Genomic DNA, 18,732 nt, shown 5'->3' with positions numbered 1-18,732 from the left:
TGCATAGTGCCAACTGTAAAGTGGTGGAGGAAAATATGGTCTGAGGCTGTTTTTCATGGCTTTCATTAGTTCCAGTGAAAGGAAGTCTTAACGCTACAACATACAATTACATTTCAGACCATTCTGTACTTCAACTTCGTGGCAACAGTTTGGGGAAGGCCCTTTCCTGTTTCAGCATGACATTCCCCCCGTACACAAAGTGAGGTCCACACAGAAATGGTTTGTCGAGATGGGTGTGGAAGAACTTGACTGGCCTGCACAGAGCCCTGACCTCAACCCCATCGAACACCTTTAGGATCAATTGGAACGCCGACTGCGAGCCAGGCCTAATCGCCCAACATCAGTGCACAACCTCACTAATGCTCATCGCTGAATAGAAGTCCCTGCAGCAATGTTCCAACATCTAGTGGAAAGCCTTCCCAGAAGAGTAGAGGCTGTTATAGCAGCAAAGGGGGAACCAACCTCATATTAATATACATGACTTTGGAATGAGATGTACGGCGAGCAGGTGTCCACATACTTTTGGTCATGTAGTGTATATACAATATATACTGTACCAGTCAAAAGTTTGGACACACCTACTCATTCAAGGGGTTTTCTTAATTTTACTATTTTCTACATTGTGGAATAATAGTAAAGACATCAAAACTATTAAATAACACATATGGAATCAGTAGTAACCAAAAAAGTGTTAAACAAATCAAAATATATTTTATATTTCAGATTCTTCAAAAGTAGCCACCCTTTGCCTTGATGACAGCTTTGCAAACTCTTGGCATTCTCTCAACCAGCTTCATGAGGTAGTCACCTGGAATGCATTTAAATGAACAGATGTTCGTTAGCTAACGTTACGTGACGTGTGTACAACACTCGTTGAATATGGCCGGTGTCAGTAAACGTCTGCAAAAAAGCAATGAAATTGTTGCCAGCAGAGCTGGTTAGGCTGTTTTCATGTTATCCAGAGGTAAACAAATCATCGGCCAGAGCGTCAAGTGTACACTCTGAGAGCGAAACGAGATGGGTGGGGCTAAAGCTTAAGAGGGTGTGAATGATGTTGAATCTGTGTAGACAAAGAGCTCGTCACTAGATACCAAAACATTCAAAGGCCATTTTCTCAAAAGTGAGTTTTCAACTTTCAAAGCAGAATTACTTATCCATTGTTCCTCAAATGCAGTGTATGATATACCATTTTGTAGCTCTGAGTATCTACTTTTATCCAATGTAAAAAAACATTCACATTTTGCTACATAAGACCGAATCCAGGTGGTGAGTCACATTTGTTTTTCAACAAGACAATGACCCAAAACACACCTCCAGGCTGTGTAAGGGCTATTTGACCAAGAAGGAGAGTGCTGCATCAGATGACCTGGCCTCCACAATCACCGACCTCAACCCAATTGAGATTGTTTGGGATGAGTTGGACCCAAAGGAAAAGCTGCCAACAAGTGCTCAGCATATGTGGAAACTCCTTCAAGACTGTTGGAAAAACATTCCAGGTGACTACCTCATGAAGCTGGTTGAGACAATGCCAAGAGTTTACAAAGCTGTCGTCAAGGCAAAGGGTGGCTACTTTGAAGAATCTGAAATATTAAATATATTTGGATTTGTTTGACACTTTTTTGGTTATAACATGATTCCGTTTGATTTATTTCATAGTTTTGATGTCTTCACTATTATTCTACAATGTAGACAGTAGTAAAAATAAAGAAAAACCCTTGAATGAGTAGGTGTGTCCAAACTTTTGACTGGTACTGTATATATTGTCAAACAATTTGCAAAACACTATAAGACTTCCCACTTGTATTCCTTCTGAGTAACGTTGAGATAGAAACACCATCAGTCCTACTGTATTCTGCTGTTATTACCATGGGGGCATTTTATCAAATGTATATGTGTGTCTGCAGCCAATTTAACAAATCCAAAACCCGAGTAGCCTCCTCCAGCCGTCTTCCCCTAGTATTCCCATTAATATTATTAAAGTCAATCTGTTGGTTGGAGGGGTTAGCAGAAGGATGAGCATCGGACTATCTGTCTGTATCTCTCCCAGTGTGGGGCCTAATGGCTCTGATTGGCCTCCAAATTAAATTTAGACAGGATATTACTGTTACATGAGCTCTTTTCAACAATGCCATTTCCTTTTGCTTACACAGTACATTACCCAGCTTTCTCAACGCTGCTCCCTGCTCTTCGGCGTCCTCTCACTCGCTCTCTCTTTCTCTCTCTCTCTCACTCCTTCTCTCTCTGCTAAAACAAAAACAGGTCCAGAGCAATCTTACAGCCTCATGAACAATGGTGCAATGATTGGTGATATGAAACCGTACTTAAGAGCATGTAAAATGTTATTCCTGTCGCAAAGCATGCTGAATTTATTTGAATTTGACGCATTTGCATCGTTCAAACATGAAAATAATTAAATCGTGGTAAGAATGAAAATTCAGGAGGGGTGGAAATATGAGAGGAGAAAGAGGATGTCCTAGAATACACCAAATTTATTAAAATATACACTTGTTAATGAACGAGAGAGAGAACGAGAGAATGACAGTGATGGTGAATGAAACACACTTCATAGTTGCCAGGGTCCATTGTGATTGGTCCTGGTGCTGCACAGACAGAACACAAGTTGCCTAGGCGAACCAGCCCTTCGCCAGGCACCAGGTACTGACTGCATTAACAAATAGCATTCCTATTCAAGTCAACAGAAAGGTTTTCAATGACAGCACGCGGGACAAAAGGTCATGGGAAGGCTTTGCGCCGTTAATTAAGTAAAATTGGTGAATGTCAGATCCACAAAGGTCACCACTAATCTCCTCATATTGTCATTCCTTCCTAGCTCATACAATGTGGGTTGCCAGATAATGTCATTCCTTCCTAGAGCATACCATGTGGGTTGCCAGATATTTCTCAATCCTTACTGCATCATACGATGTAGTTGCCATGCAGGCTGGTCGATATCTACGTCCATGACTATTTAAAAATGAATGAAGCTAGAACAACTAAACCACCTGCAAGGCAAGGAAAGAAAGGCTTCTGCCGAGGCACCATCGTCTGTTAACAGTAATACATTCAGACATCATGGATACAGATAAGCACAGTACATTTGTTAAAGGGTATATCCTTTCTCATTATATCAAACCAACAAATGAAGTTCCTCCGTGAATTATACAGTCGTACGGTATCTATCTTTATCCAGAACTGAAGATAGATCATCTCTATATTATTATTGATAACAAAAATAATACTGTCCAATTTAGGAGTCATATTCGTGAGAGTGAGAGACAGTCCTGGGACTACAGGGATAGGTGGTGATTGGTTAGTGATGGTGATGTACGTTGGCATCCTGTTTGATTATTGAGCCCCTCAGGGGACGAGGTGACATCGTGAGCCACATGTAGTTTATAATGAGACACAGAGTAGCTCGCTACTGGGATCTGTTATTGATCATTATCCTTCTGGGCAACACTGGTTGCGTCCCAAATTGCACACTATTCAATAAATAGAGCATTACTTTTGATTACTGTACTACATAGGGATTAAGTTGCCATTTGGGACACAGCCACTGTAATTTCTTATAGGATAAGATTGCTTGCTTTCTCTCTCTTCAGAATGGTAACTATCTCCATGTCAGTCAAGTTAGCAGCAGGATTGGGTACAGTAGGTTACTTTTTAAATGTAATCTGTTACAGTTGATAGTTACCTGTCCAAAATTGTAATCAGTAACGTAACTTTTGGATTACCCAAACTCAGTAACATAATCTGATTACATTAAATTACTTTTAGAATACTTTCCCCTTAAGAGGCATTAGAAGGCAAAAATGTATGTTACCAACTGACCAACGTCTATTGCAGGATAAATCAATGTTAAAGTTTACATAGCTGGTCATATATGGATGTTGTCACGATCGTCTTGCTGAGAGAGAGTGGACCAAGGCGCAGCGTGTGCAAAATACATTCTCTTTTATTTTAGAGAAAGGAAAAAAACACGCAACGAACACTTTAACAAACTGAAACAAAAAACGATCGTGAAGCTATAGACATAAGTGCACACACAAGCTACAAACGTACAACATAGACAATTACCCACATTAACCTAGTGCCCATGGCTGTCTTAAATATGGCTCCCAATCAGAGACAATTAATGACATCTGTCTCTGATTGAGAACCATTCAGGAAACCATAGACACAGCTAGACACCTACACTAAACACAAACCCATCTACTCTACTTAACCCCCTAAACCATACAACCACCCTAGACAATACAAAAACACCTACCTTCCCCATGTCACACCCTGACCTAACTAAAATAATAAAGGAAACAAAGAATACTAAGGCCAGGGCGTGACAGATGTTCAACTTTACTTCATGGGTTGGTTATGTAGGCTTCTTCTAACCCATCGCTTTCTACTACTGTCCATATAATAATACGATTAAATGTTATCTTTACATTAAAAGCCAAAGTTTATCAGAATTCCAATCATTCCAATAAATTATCTTCTTGATCTTCAAGAGTAGGACTTGGAAATATGAAAGTACAGATAAGCCAAATTGTTTTACCTGAGCATAACACCAAAAATGAAGGACTCATTACTACTCTGTGGTTTAGGATTTTTTTGTCATGGAGGACTGATTGGGCTCATTGATTTGAGTTGAAAAATAAATATTGACCTTATGGAATGGCATGCTTTGAGCACTACTGAAAATGTATATTTACATGTGGAAAATGAATGCCATCTGCTGCATTTGCTATAAGCCTATTGTTTACCTTTCTGTTGGTAATAGTTTGATATCTTGACAATAGGCATCCCGTCAACTGGACAGTTGTAAATCATGCAGCGCCGTGTGTCACAATCGCAGATTTTAGAGAAACAACAAATATCGGTACATATATGTGTCTCATCGGCTGAAAGATTAAATTATTGTTAATATAACTGCACTGTCCAATTTGCAGTAGCTATTGCTGCGAAAAAATGCCATACTATTGTTTGAGGAGAGCTCCTAACAACAAAACACTTTTCACCGCGATAGGTTTGATGAATTCACCTCTTATGGTGAAATGTGTACTTACATTCTGAAATCTTCCTCTGATTCATCATCCAAAGGGTCCCAGAGAAAACATGAAGTGTTGTTTTGTTAGATAAAATCCTTTTTCATGTCCTAAAAAGGTCTATATAGCACGCACGATCGATTTTGTATTTCCACTCGTTCAATTTGCAAAGAAAGGAATATGTGAAAATCTAACCCTAAACGTTGTTTCAACCAGTCAAATCACGTTCATATGTATTCATCAGAGATCCTGAATGTAACCAGACTTCACTAAATCATTAGGAGTGTAGTATATCCTATAGGACACCAAATTTGGTCAGAGAGCGACGCCTTCATGGCGTGCCGATGACACGGGCGGTCTTCACTTGATTGACTGTAACTTTGTCAAATAAGCACCAATTGCTGTTAAACAAAGCTAGATAGATAGCCAATGAGCTGGGCTGTACGGGAGTATACGGAAACCCCGTATCTTTCGCTAACCTTGTGTGACAACAAGCCTTTTCCTTTTGGACAAAAATTACAAGAATATGGAGAGTTATGAAGCTATGAAAACTGGGTGTTTTGCAAATGTTGAACTTACAATATGGCTACTAATACTGGAAAAGCTAAATCAAAGTCCAAGTATACAGATTTGACGATATTCTTGCTGAAAAATGTAATGTAAATGTCTCCTTCACGATTTGCCCAAATGTACCTGAGTGACTTCACACTAAATGTCATGTAGTTTGCTCATACTTCAAGTTATCTGTCTGAAACTTTGCACATACACTGCTGCCATCTTGTGGACACCATCGGAATTACAACCAGAGTGATTTGGTACCTTTCTGTTGCATTTCAAAGATGGTGGTAGAAAAAAAAGTTGTTTTTTTCTTTCTATTTTCTTCTACCAGATCTATTGTGTCATATTCTCCTACATTCAATTCATATTTCCACAAACTTCAAAGTGTTTCCTTTCAAATGGTACCAAGAATATGCATATCCTTGCTTCAGGGCCTGAGCTACAGGCAGTTAGATTTGGGTATGTCATTTTAGGCGGAAATTGAAAAGAAGGGGGCTATCCCTAAGAGGTTTTAAAGGGCACATCCACAGATGAAACAATAACAAACTGTTCGCCTCGCCTCTGTTTTGGTAAAACGCTGAGGGATGGGCCTGGAGAAATGTAACAACTCAGATTAATAGAAAGACCTACGGATGCAAGGGCTGACCACCCATGATATCAACATTATGGTTTTAAACATGTTATGAGAATATACAGTGTGTGTTTACATTCATAATGTTTACAAACATTAGAGAAAAACAAGCTTATATTTTGGGTTCTCATGGAGTCTGACAGTTGAAATAAGCTCATGAGGCATTTATAAATTAAATTCATCAAGAATTAGGGAATATACAGTACCAGTCAAAAGTTGGACACACCTACTCATTCAAGGGTTTTTCTTTATTTTTTACTATTTTCTATATTATAGAATAATAGTGAAGACATCAAAACTATGAAATAACACATATGGAATCACGTAGCAACGAAAAAAGTGTTAATCAAATCAAAATATATTTTATATTTTAGAGCCTTCAAAGCAGCAACCCTTTGCCTTGATGACAGCTTTGCAAACTCTTGGCATTCTCTCAAACAGCTTCACCTGGAACACTTTTCCAACAGTCTTGAAGGAGTTCCCACATATGCTGAGCACTTGTAGGCTGCTTTTCCTTCACTCTGCGGCCCAACTCATCCCAAACAATCTCAATTGGGTTGAGGTCGGGTGATTGTGGAGGCCAGGTCATCTGATGCAGCACTCCATCACTCTGCTTCTTGGTCAAATAGCCCTTACACAATCTGGAGGTGTTTTGGGTCATTGTCCTGTTGAAAATCAAATTATAGTCCCACTAAGCGCAAACCAGATGGGATTTTGTATCGTTGCAGAATGCTGTGGTAGCCATGCTGGTTAAGTGTGCCTTGAATTCAAAATAAATCACAGACAGTGTCACCAGCAAAGCACCCCAACACCATCACACCTCCTCCTCCATGTTTCACGGTGGAAACCACACATGCGGAGATCATCCGTTCACCTACTCTGCTACTCACAAAGACACAGCGGTTGGAACCAAAAATCTCAAATTTGGACTCATCAGACCAAAGGACAGATTTCCACCGGTCTAATGTCCATTGTTCGTGTTTCTTGGTCTAAGCAAGTCTTTTCTTCTTATTGGTATCCTTTAATAGTGGTTTCTTTGCAGCAATTCGACAATGAAGAACTGATTCACGCAGTTCCCTTCTGAATAGTTGATGTTGAGTTGTGTCTGTCAGCATTTATTTGGGCTCCAATTTCTGAGGCTGGTAACTCTAATGAACTTATCCTCTGCAGCAGAGGTAACTCTGGGTCTTCCTTTCCTGTGGCGGTCGTCATGAGAGTAAGTTTCATCGTAGCGCTTGATGGTTTTTGCGACTGCACTTGAAGAAACTTTCAAAATGTTCCAGATTGGCTGACCTTCATGTCTTAAAGTAATGATGGACTGTCATTTATCTTTGCTTATTTGAGCTGTTCTTGCCATAATATGGACTTGGTCTTTTACCAAATAGGGCTATCTTCTGTATACCACCCCTACCTTCTCACAGCACAACTGATTGGCTGAAACGCATTAAGAAGGAAAGAAATTCCACAAATTAACTTTTAACAAGGCACATCTGTTCATTTAAATGCATTCCAGGTGACTACCTCATAAATCTGGTTGAGAGAATGCCAAGAGTGTGCAAAGCTGTCATCAAGGCAAAGGGTGGCTGCTTTGAAGAATCTCAAATCTCAAATCTATTTTAGTTTTGATGTCTTCACTATTATTACACAATGTAGAAAATAGTTTTAAAGTTTTTTTTGAATGAGTAGGTGTGTCCACACTTTTGAAAGGTACTGTATATATAAAGAATGTATACAGTGCATTCGGAAAGTATTCAGACCCCTTGACTTTTTCTTCCACATTTTGTTACGTTATAGCCTTATTCTAAAATGGATAAAATTTTAAAAATCTATCTACAGACAATACCCCATAATGTCAAAGTGAAAACAGGTTTGTAGATATGTTTGCACATTTATTACATAAAAAAAACCTGAAATAGCTTATTTAAATGCATTTTCAGACCTTTCGCTATCAGACTTGAAATTGAGCTCAGGCGCATCCTGTTTCAATTGATCATCCTTGAGATGTTTCTACAACTTGATTGGAGTCCACCTGTGGTAAATTCAATTGATTGGACATGATTTGGAAAGGCACACACCTGTCTATATAAGGTCTCACAGTTGACAGTGCATGTCAGAGCAAAAACCAAGCCATGAGGTTGAAGGATTTGTTCGTAGAGCTCCGAGACAGGATTGTGTCGAGGCACAGATCTGGGGAAGGGTACCAAAACATTTCTGCGGCATTGAAGGTCCCCAAGAACACTGTGGCCTCCATCATTTTCAAATGGAAGACGTTTGGAACCACCAAGACTCTTCCTAGAGCTGGGTGCCCGGCCACACTGAGCAATCGGGGGAGAAGGGCTTTGGTCAGGGAGGTGACCAAGAACCCAATGGTCACTCTGGCAGAGCTCCAGCGTAACTCTGTGGAGATGGGAGACCCTTCCACCAATCAGACCTTTATGGTAGAGTGGCCAGACGGAAGCCACTTCTCAGTAAAAGGCACATGACAGCCCGTTTGAAGTTTGCCAAAAGGCACCTTAAGGACTCAGACCATGAGAAACAAGATTCTCTGGTCTGATGAAACCAAGATTGAAATCCTCTTTTGTAGCCTACAAAAGCCTATTCCTGCTCTTTTCCTGTGATCCTGTCACGCCCTGACCTTAGAGATCCTTTTTATGTCTCTATTTGGTTTGGTCAGGGTGTGATTTGGGGTGGGTATTCTATGTTCTTTACTTCTATTATTTGTATTTCTATGTTTTGGCCGGGTAGGGTTCTCAATCAGGGACAGCTGTCTATCGTTGTCTCTGATTGAGAACCATACTTAGGTAGCCCTTTTTCCCACCTGTCTTTGTGGGAGGTTTACTTTTTTTGTGGCACATAGCCCTTTAGCTTCACGGTTGTTTTGGATTGTTTATTGTTTTTGTCGGCGTCATATAAATAAAGGAATATGTACGCTCACCACGCTGCACCTTGGTCTTCTTCCAGCAACGGCCGTGACAGAACCTCCCACCACAAAAGGACCAAGCAGCGTGGTAAGGGGGACTCATGGACTTGGGAGGAAATCCTGGACGGTAAAGGACCCTGGAGGGTCATTATCCCTAAAGGACCCTATCGTCGTCCCAAGGAGGAGCTGGAGGTAGCAAAGGCGGAACGGCATCGTTACGAGGGAACACGGCTAGCAAGGAAGCCCGAGAGACAGCCCCCAAAATGTTTTGGGGGGGGCACACGAGGAGATTGGCTGAGTCAGGTTGGAAACCTGAGCCAACTCCTCGTGCATACCATGGCGAGCGTCGTATTGGTCAGGCACCGTGTTATGCGGTGGAGCGCACGGTGTCACCAGTGCGCGTTCACAGCCCGGTGCGATACATCCCAGCTCCCCGCATCTGCCGGGCTAGGGTGAGCATCCAGCCAGGACGGGTTGTGCCAGCCCTGCTCTCCAGACCTCCAGTGTGCCTCCTCGGCCCAGAATATCCTGCGCCGGCTCTGCGCACTGTGTCTCCGGTACGTCTGCACAGCCCAGTGCGTCCTGTGCCAGCGCCCCGCATTTGCAGGGTGAAGATAACCACCCAGCCAGGACGGGTTGTGCAGGCTCTAAGCTCGAGACCGCCAGTGCGCCTCCACGGCCCAGTGTATCCGGTGCCTCTGCCAAGGACAAGGCCTCCTGTATGTCTCTCCAGCCTGGTGAGTCCTGTGCCCAGAACTAAGCCTCCTGTATGTCTCCCCAGCCTGGTGAGCCCTGTGGCAGTTCCACGTACCAGACTGCCCATATGTCTCCTCACTCCAGTGATGATCCATGGCAAGAAGCCTCCAGTGATGATCCATGGCACGAAGCCTCCAGTGATGATCCATGGCAAGAAGCCTCCAGTGATGATCCATGGCACGAAGCCTCCAGTGATGATCCATGGCAAGAAGCCTCCAGTGATGATCCATGGCACGAAGCCTCCAGTGATGAGCCATGGCACGAAGCCTCCAGTGATGAGCCATGGCACGAAGCCTCCAGTGATGATCCATGGCAAGAAGCCTCCAGTGATGAGCCATGGCACGGAGCCTCCAGCGACGTTCTCCAGTCCGGAGCCTCCAGCGACGTTCTCCAGTCCGGAGCCTCCAGCGACGGTCTCCAGTCCGGAGCGTCCAGCGACGGTCTCCAGTCCGGAGCCTCCAGCGACGGTCTCCAGTCCGGAGCCTCCAGCGACGGTGCCCAGTCCGGGGCCCCCAGCGACGGTGCCCAGTCCGGGGCCGCGCAACGAGGGTTCCCAGTCCGGGGCCCGCAACGAGGGTGCCCAGTCCGGGGCCCGCAACGAGGGTGCCCAGTCCGGGGCCCGCTACAAGGGTCCCCAGTCCGGGGCCCGTAACGAGGGTCCCCAGTCCGGGGTCGGCGACGAGGGTCCCCGCACCAGAGGTGCCACCTAAGTGGGGTGAGCCAGTGGTGGAGCGGGGTCTGCGTCCCGCACCTGAGCCGCCACCGTGGATAGATGCCCACCCAGACCCTCCCCTATAGGTTCAGGTTTTGCGGCCAGAGTCCGCACCTTTGGGGGGGGTACTGTCATGCCCTGACCTTAGAGATCCTTTTTATGTCTCTATTTGGTTTGGTCAGGGTGTGATTTGGGGTGGGTATTCTATGTTCTTTACTTCTATTATTTGTATTTCTATGTTTTGGCCGGGTAGGGTTCTCAATCAGGGACAGCTGTCTATCGTTGTCTCTGATTGAGAACCATACTTAGGTAGCCCTTTTTCCCACCTGTCTTTGTGGGAGGTTGACTTTGTTTGTGGCACATAGCCCTTTAGCTTCACGGTTGTTTTGGATTGTTTATTGTTTTTGTCGGCGTCATATAAATAAAGGAATATGTACGCTCACCACGCTGCGCTTTGGTCTACTTCTGTTGACGGCCGTGACAGATCCATCAAACACATAGTGGTCTCTGACTTGTGGTCAGACTCGCTCAAGTGGAACAAACTTAAACTTGCTCCGTTTTTCAATTCTGATTTCAATGTAATTGAGAAAAGAGAGAAGTGTCAAATATTTTTTTTCACAAACATCCTTTATGAATTTAAAAGTAATCCTCGAAGTAATCATCTAGTTTTTCAAAAGTATCTGTAATATGATTACAATATTTTTGCTGGTAACGTAACGGATTACAGTTTCCGTTTTTTGGGTAATCCCTTACAGGTAACGGATTGCATGTAATCTGTTACTCCCCAACCCTGGTTAGCAGATACCAGTGTTTGAGCAATTAATCTAGGTGTAAATTCACGAGTAACAGGAAGGAGCAGGTGACCTTTCAACTTCTCATTTGTTGTCTGGTGGTGGTATTATGATTCAAAAGTTCAAATCCAAATCAAGGAATTGCTGTTTGTTTGTAGGTGTTATAATTTGAGGATTCATACTGCCTTTGTCTTCTTCCTTCTTCCATTAAGTTTTAATGAGGGTCAGACGGACAGACAGACAAACAGACAGATATAGAGAGAATGTGTCCATGCTATAGTATTTTGTCAAAGGCTTTCAATGTGTTCTCAGTCATATATTACCCCTGTATTAGTGGTGAGTGGAGTTGCATTGTATTGGTGGTGAGTGGGCTTGTATCGTCTTGGTGGTGAGTGGGGCTGTATTAGGTCTGAGAAGGTATTGTTGTGCTCGACAGCTGGGGGCCTGTGTAGCACTGTGCTGCCTCGGTTTCCTCTGTGCAGAGCGGAGTGTGCATTAACTCATCAGGAGATCTGACAATCACACAATGGCTGACTACCAGCTGCTGGCCACAACCTAACTGCTAGCTCCACACTTGTACAAACATACTTTACATTACAATCAAAACAAATGGATTCAGGAGTGTGTTTGCACTGCAGGGGTTTAATGTTGCATCCCTACTGGTCTTATATTGTCGTTATTTATGTGGCCATGTCCTTGTCCACCACCCACACGTCCTCCTTCACATGTGTGTGTCGTCCCTGAGATTGTAGGTTTTCAGCATTGTCTGAATTCATTGAAATGCTCTTGCAGCATTGGAGCGCGACGCTACGTTACACATTCATATAGATGAACATGTTACTAGGTGTGGGCTCTCGTTAACAGTGCTTTGTGGTCGCCGACCAGCAAGGACAACGTAAGCTTACAAGACTTAGATTTCTCTTAAAGCCACACTACCAATGTCCTCTGATCAGTCAAACACAGCTGGAGAACACCAGCCAGCCTCCAACCAGTCTGTTCTCAACCCAAACCATTCTGGCGCAGAATAGCAACACACAGAGCAGACCTCGTATAGTTGGATGGGCTGATGCTCAACAACAGCTTGGCCCTTCACTGCCTGTGGACGCCATCCCAGATCTGTATTCTCTTAAGCTACAATACAGTGAGAGAGAGAGGTTATTTACAATTATGCCCGTCTACAACCCCGGGGACAAGGCAAGTCAATGTGAACGAACTAACATCCTTTATGATCCTGGCCCACGTGTGTTGGTTGCAGTAATTTCAAAAAATGTGTTTTTCTCTCACTCAGCATTTAAGCATGCATTATTTAAGCAGGTGCCCCAATGTATTTTTAATCATTAGACACATTTAACATTGAACAGGGCTCATTTCATTAATAACTGTCAGCAGGGAGAATATTTCCTTTACTCCTGTGTACATTTGAGTCCAAGCTGTAATTGCTCATTATTGCAGCCAATGATTAGAGGCCCTTGCTCCCAGTACACTACAGGAACAGGAGGAATGTGGAGAAAAGAAAATGATTCGTACTGCATTGCAAATATAATTTGGGGAGCAACAGTTCTCAAAACCAGGGAAGGAACTGAACACTGCATATGTTTCTGTGTTGATTAAGTCAGGTTTTTCAGGTCTTCAACATTCCATGACTCTGGTTTGCAGCGTACCAAGAGCTCATACATGGCAGGAGAAGCTGACCACATCACCTCAGCCCTTAAATTGGAAACAGACAGAACCCGCATGGTAAAACTAGCTAAATGTGATCTTGTTCTCTGCCTTTAACTCAGAGGAAAATAGGGAGAAACTCCTGTCTGTTTTTTTTTTACGATAACAACATGTACACAAAGGCAAGCATTATTCTACTGGGAGTTAGAAACAGCTGTGATGTGTCTGCTGTTGGAAATGCTAGTTTTGGACAGTGAGTTTGGACGGTGTGTGTGTGTGTGTTCGTTTTGGATGAGGTGTGTGTGAGCAAGATATTTATTCTCAGATGGGCTGCCAAACACTTTTCTGCCCTCCCACCTCCCACCTCCCACCTTCCTCTCCCTCTATCCGTTCATAAATAATGCACCGGGTGCTCTGCTCATCTCCATCCAAGACAGCACCAATGTTATGAAGTGCAAGTTAATGGATGAACTCATTTCAATAAACAGGAGTGGTGTTTAATGCGCACGGGCACTCTAATAGTGAAAACAACACTAATTAGGCAGTATTAGTGGTGTGACAGGGGGTGAGGGTGAGAGGGGGACGATGGGTGTGGGGAGGGGTAAGGAGGATGAGGGGTACTCCAATCATCAGAGGAGGGGGGTAACAGAGGAGGGGGTGTCAGTGGAGAGAGGGGAGACATGGTACCCTCTCTGATAATGTTCTTCACCAACAGACAGAACTGGGTGCATCTCTCAAAGGGCTCTCATTTTCTCTTTCCCATTGATCGGCTCGTAGCGTACCCAACACCCGACAGGGACAAGACAGATAGGTGCAGCCCGCCATTGTCATAAAGTGCTTTGACCTCTCCGTCACTCCCGCAACACACAGAGAAGCACTCATACGATACACACACACACACACAATACAATGTACACACACACACACAAGCCAGTGCAAGTACTAATGATATTGACCTCTCCATAAACTCTCATTGCTTTTTGATGAGGGGTTTGTTCAGAAAGCTAGCTTCTGTGATGTGGTCTCACTACGCTGGTCCTTATTTGCATTAGGACCATCCAGGTACTGTAGCCTGAGTAATGGCTTTGTGGTTCAGGAGCAACACACGTCTTTGATGTAGGAGATTCAATGAGCCTCTTCACAACATCATACCCTCACAGAGAAGACTTCTGGGCCCATTTAGGCCAGGGCCATGAAACACACATAAAAGTAAGAGAGTACCAAATAAGGCAGGGAAGAATACAGCCTTGGGTATTGTATTTTCTTCTAGCCCGAGGTCGACTACAACACACTCTCTTTCTCATTGGAATTCAATATTGTGCATGTGGGATGCAATAACAGTTATCATCAGTGTGTTTTAGGTCGATTTTAGAGAGGAACTATAATTGTAAATAAAACCTTAACAACTGATCCATAAATGACACAATCTCAATTGCACTCCACACTGCACTCACCCACCTAGATAAAAGGAATACCTATGTGAGAATGCTGTTAATTGACTACAGCTCATCGTTCAACACTACTGTCCCCTCCAAGCTCGTTACCAAGCTTAGGACCCTGAGACTGAACACCTCCCTCTGCAAATGGATCCTGAACTTGCTGACGGGCCGACCCCAGATGGTGAGGGTAGGCACATTGACCCTCAACACGTGGGCTCCACAGGGGTGTGAACTTAGTCCCCTCCTGTACTCCCTGTTCAACTATGGCTGCGTGGCCACGCATGACTCCAACAACATCATCAAGTTTGCTGACGACGTTGGTAGTCCTGATCACCAGCGACGATGAGACAGCTAACAGGGAGGAGGTCAGTGACACAGCAGTGTGATGCCAGGACAACAACCTCTCCCTCAACGTCAGTTATACCAAGATTTTATTTTGGGAGAGGTTGTTCATGTTCAACTGTGGCTAAAGGGACAATTTGTATAGAAGCACTGAGCCCCTCAGCACATCCCCAGCCGCCCAGGACTAGCCCTAACCTCATCATCCCGTGCTTCTACACCTGCATTGCTTGCTGTTTGGGGTTTTAGGCTGGGTTTCTGTACAGCACTTTGTGACATTAGCTGATGTAATAAGGGCTTTATAAATACATTTGATTGATTGATTGATCACTAGGTCCAGCCCAGACTCAGACCAAGAGCCAGTCTTGTCTGTATCCTAATGCTATAGTGTCTTGACTTTGTGATCAGTTCATTGCAAGCCCCGAATGTCTTTAGATTAGGAGGCAGGTTATGTAGCATTTAAAAACTGGGAGATAGTTAAGGCAGGTTATGTGGCATTTCAAAGCTGGGAGAGAGTTAAGGCAGGTTATGTAGCATTTCAAAGCTGGGAGAGAGTTAAGGCAGGTTATGTAGCATTTCAAAGCTGGGAGAGAGTTAAGGCAGGTTATGTAGCATTTCAAAGCTGGGAGAGAGTTAAGGCAGGCCCCAGTGGATGTGTTGGTGTCAGAGCACCCTGCACTAGATTAACATAACTGGGATGACACGCCGACACCAAGCCAACCTCAGGCCCTGTTCCTAGGGAGGCTAATTACACATCCACACACGCTCACGCACACACACAGTTTAGATCAATACCTCTGAGAGAACTCTGCTACGCCACTACAAAATCCACCCAAATTACACACGGCTCTTTTCTCTTCCAAAAGCCTCATTAGGGAGAGTGAGGAAGTGTTATCATTGTTACTATCGGTGCCTCTCTCTCTCTCTCTCTCTCTCTCTCTCTCTCTCCTTATTCTCTCTTTCCGCTGTTTCTAATCCCACCCAATTCACCCGTTGTCTTAGCCGTGGCCCTCCTCTCCTTCCTAATACGCTGCTTTAAATTTTAATGCTTTGGAGTTGACACTGGAGGGTTGGGGAGTTGGGACGGGCCCCATAAAGGCAGAGAGCAGGAGCCAGATGCCCATCATCAGTGCCCCCAGAAGGATGTGGAAGTATTACATTAGATGGTAAATCAACACCGGCCTTGTTAATTATTTAGGGAAACAAAGTGCTGCAGTCCTAGACACTCTGCTGTGAGCATGGCAATGTTTAATCCACATAATGTATCTGGAGGAAGAAGAAAGAGAAGGTACTGTAGGGAAGGAGGGATAGCAGGAAAGAGGGAGCGAGAAGAGGGAGGTAGGAGCAGGAGGGAAGGGATATAGGGACAAAAGAATGGTAAGAGAGAGAAGGGTAATAGGGGGCAGGAGAGGAGTAACATGGGGTAAAAGGATGAAGTGAAAGAGGGAGCTGATCAATGAAATGGTAAAGAGGGAGAATAGAGTAGCGTGAGCTAGATGACAGGGAGGTACATGTAGGAGGCTAAAGACAGGGAAAAGAGAGAGTTGAGAGATGAGCAAAATACGGTAGAAAAACAGTGGTAAGAGAAAGGATGGAAGGGATAGATACAATTTATGGAGGAGATGCATAAGAGAGCTTTGAAGGAGGAAAGAGAGAGACAAGATACGGTTGTTTTATGAGGGAGAGGGCGCATGCAAAGTGCAGTTAAACCTCTTCATAAAGCCACAAACCACAGAAGCCTTTCTTGTCTTTAATCCTACTATTGTGTTAAAAGCCCTCTATGTCTTGCTTTACTGAACACAGAAATGTAATTGGTAATATGTTTAACAGTCACTTTCATAACAGAGAAAACAAAGAAAACTATCATAATCAGACATTTTTGGATTTGCTATTCTTTACTGCTTTCTGTAGCGTAGCTACTTTATGTCTTAAAATGAGTTGGTTCGAGTTAGGTCAATTCTCACAATCAGTTCTATGTCTCTGTGTGCTGTAAGAGGAATGCATAACTTACAAATACAGATAATGCTTCTCACTTCTGCAATATATTGAAGGAATCATATTTCGTGAAATCACACTACCGCATAGACATTACACCCAGAATGAAAATACTGGTACTGTGGAATAGATGACCACCATCATGCGTATCCCAATATGCAGAATCTAGTGTGTGTTAAATTAGAGCGAGAGAGAGAGAGGTGGAAAGACAATTTGCCTCACGGTCTAGAACATGACTAAATATAGGAAAGGACAAAGAGAGGTGTGCGGTGTAGAAGCCATATGCCTAATTATTGAAATCATTGCTCTCACTTTCTCTTTCTCATTCACTCCCTTTCTCTCTCACTCTCTTTCTCTCTCTCTCTCTCTCTCCCTATCTTTCTCTCCCTCTATCTCTCCAGCCCTGTGTGTCTGGTTACATGTAGCTACAATCTGCCTTCTGTTGCCTGCATTCGTCTCGTCAACTCACTGTGACCCCTCCGTCTGTCTGCCACTTCAAATACGCCACACGCTAAAGTTTGGAGAGGAAAAATAAAACCATAGGGAAAAATGGTCTGTTGGGATAACTATTTACCATGTTGCATATCTATTATGCCAGTCAATGGTTTTTCTTTGTCTTTCAGAACTAGTTCACTGGTTTGGTTGTGATTTTGAATGGTGAGCTGCAATTTCAGTTATGGTTCATCTCTTTTTCTGTTATTTTCTTTTCGACATGCTTTTTTCAACCTGAACAATTCTTTCTATAACCAATTTGACTGTCTACCTGATGCACTTCACGTGTAGGATAATTCTAAATAATTCCACATGGTGAGTGCTGCACTCTGGTGCATGTTAGGCTTTCTGTTATCTATCCAGTTCAGCCCTCAATCATTGCATTTGCTATTTTAATTTATCTTATTTCTGCCTGACTGATTAGTAATGCTGTTTTTGTTTGTTTCTTCGGGAGCCTTAATTAGATTTCACAGGTTAAAGGTCTAAGTATTGAAAGTTCAAGATAATTATTTTTATTTTAATTGGGGGGGCTGTCGTTGTTTTTATTTCATTTTCAAAACTGAACAGATCAGAGCCTTTCATTGGTGTGTGCCCCTGCTATCTGTGTGTGTGATGGAGGGAGCCGAGGTGGTAGGTGTATGTGTGTGTGTGTTTTAGTCCTGCACTATGAATGGCCAAAACAATGTTTGAAAAGTTCCAAGAAAGGCAGACACCATTTTATTCACCTTTGACACAGGTCACGAGGGAAAGAACAGAAGAATAGGAAGCCTTATTTAGACTATTGGAATACAGCCACAGTCAGAATCATAGTGAAACTAGTGGAATGAGAGTAGTGCACTGTGACTGATCATTTACATGACATAAGTATAAGATAGAAATGTTCATAATGACAACGATAGTCATGACACACTTACTGCATTGGACACCTGGCAGGAATATAGGAATTTAGATGTCTTCCCATTTAAAACACATTTAGATCCTCAATCGCCTGTAATGGTCCTCACCTGAATTCTGTGCACCATACAATAATGTAACCAGGTAAACAACGGGTGGAAAATGTGATAATCAGAATAAACAGAAACACAGATATGAAACAATGCTTGGAACAACAGTGTGCCCTCAGAAACAGAGCAGTCCCAATGGCTCCAATGAGGCTTCAATTGGAAAGTAAAGCTTTTTTAGCCGGAAATAGATTTTTTATTGTTCACTTCCCGCATTTGTCCATTTCTTATATATCTCTCTTCTTCTACCCCCCTCTCTCTGTATTGTTTTCTTTTTCTTTTCCCCCTCTATTTAATGCAACATGTTTGTAGCTGAGACAGAAGCAGAGTAATAGATTTAACATTGGCAGGAGGTTAGGGGAAAAGAAAGAAGAGGAAGCAGAAAAATAAGAGTTTG

Source organism: Salvelinus namaycush, chromosome 33 (assembly GCF_016432855.1).
Source record: "Salvelinus namaycush isolate Seneca chromosome 33, SaNama_1.0, whole genome shotgun sequence".
Taxonomy (NCBI): domain Eukaryota; kingdom Metazoa; phylum Chordata; class Actinopteri; order Salmoniformes; family Salmonidae; genus Salvelinus; species Salvelinus namaycush.
Note: the sequence above shows the minus strand (reverse complement) of the source record.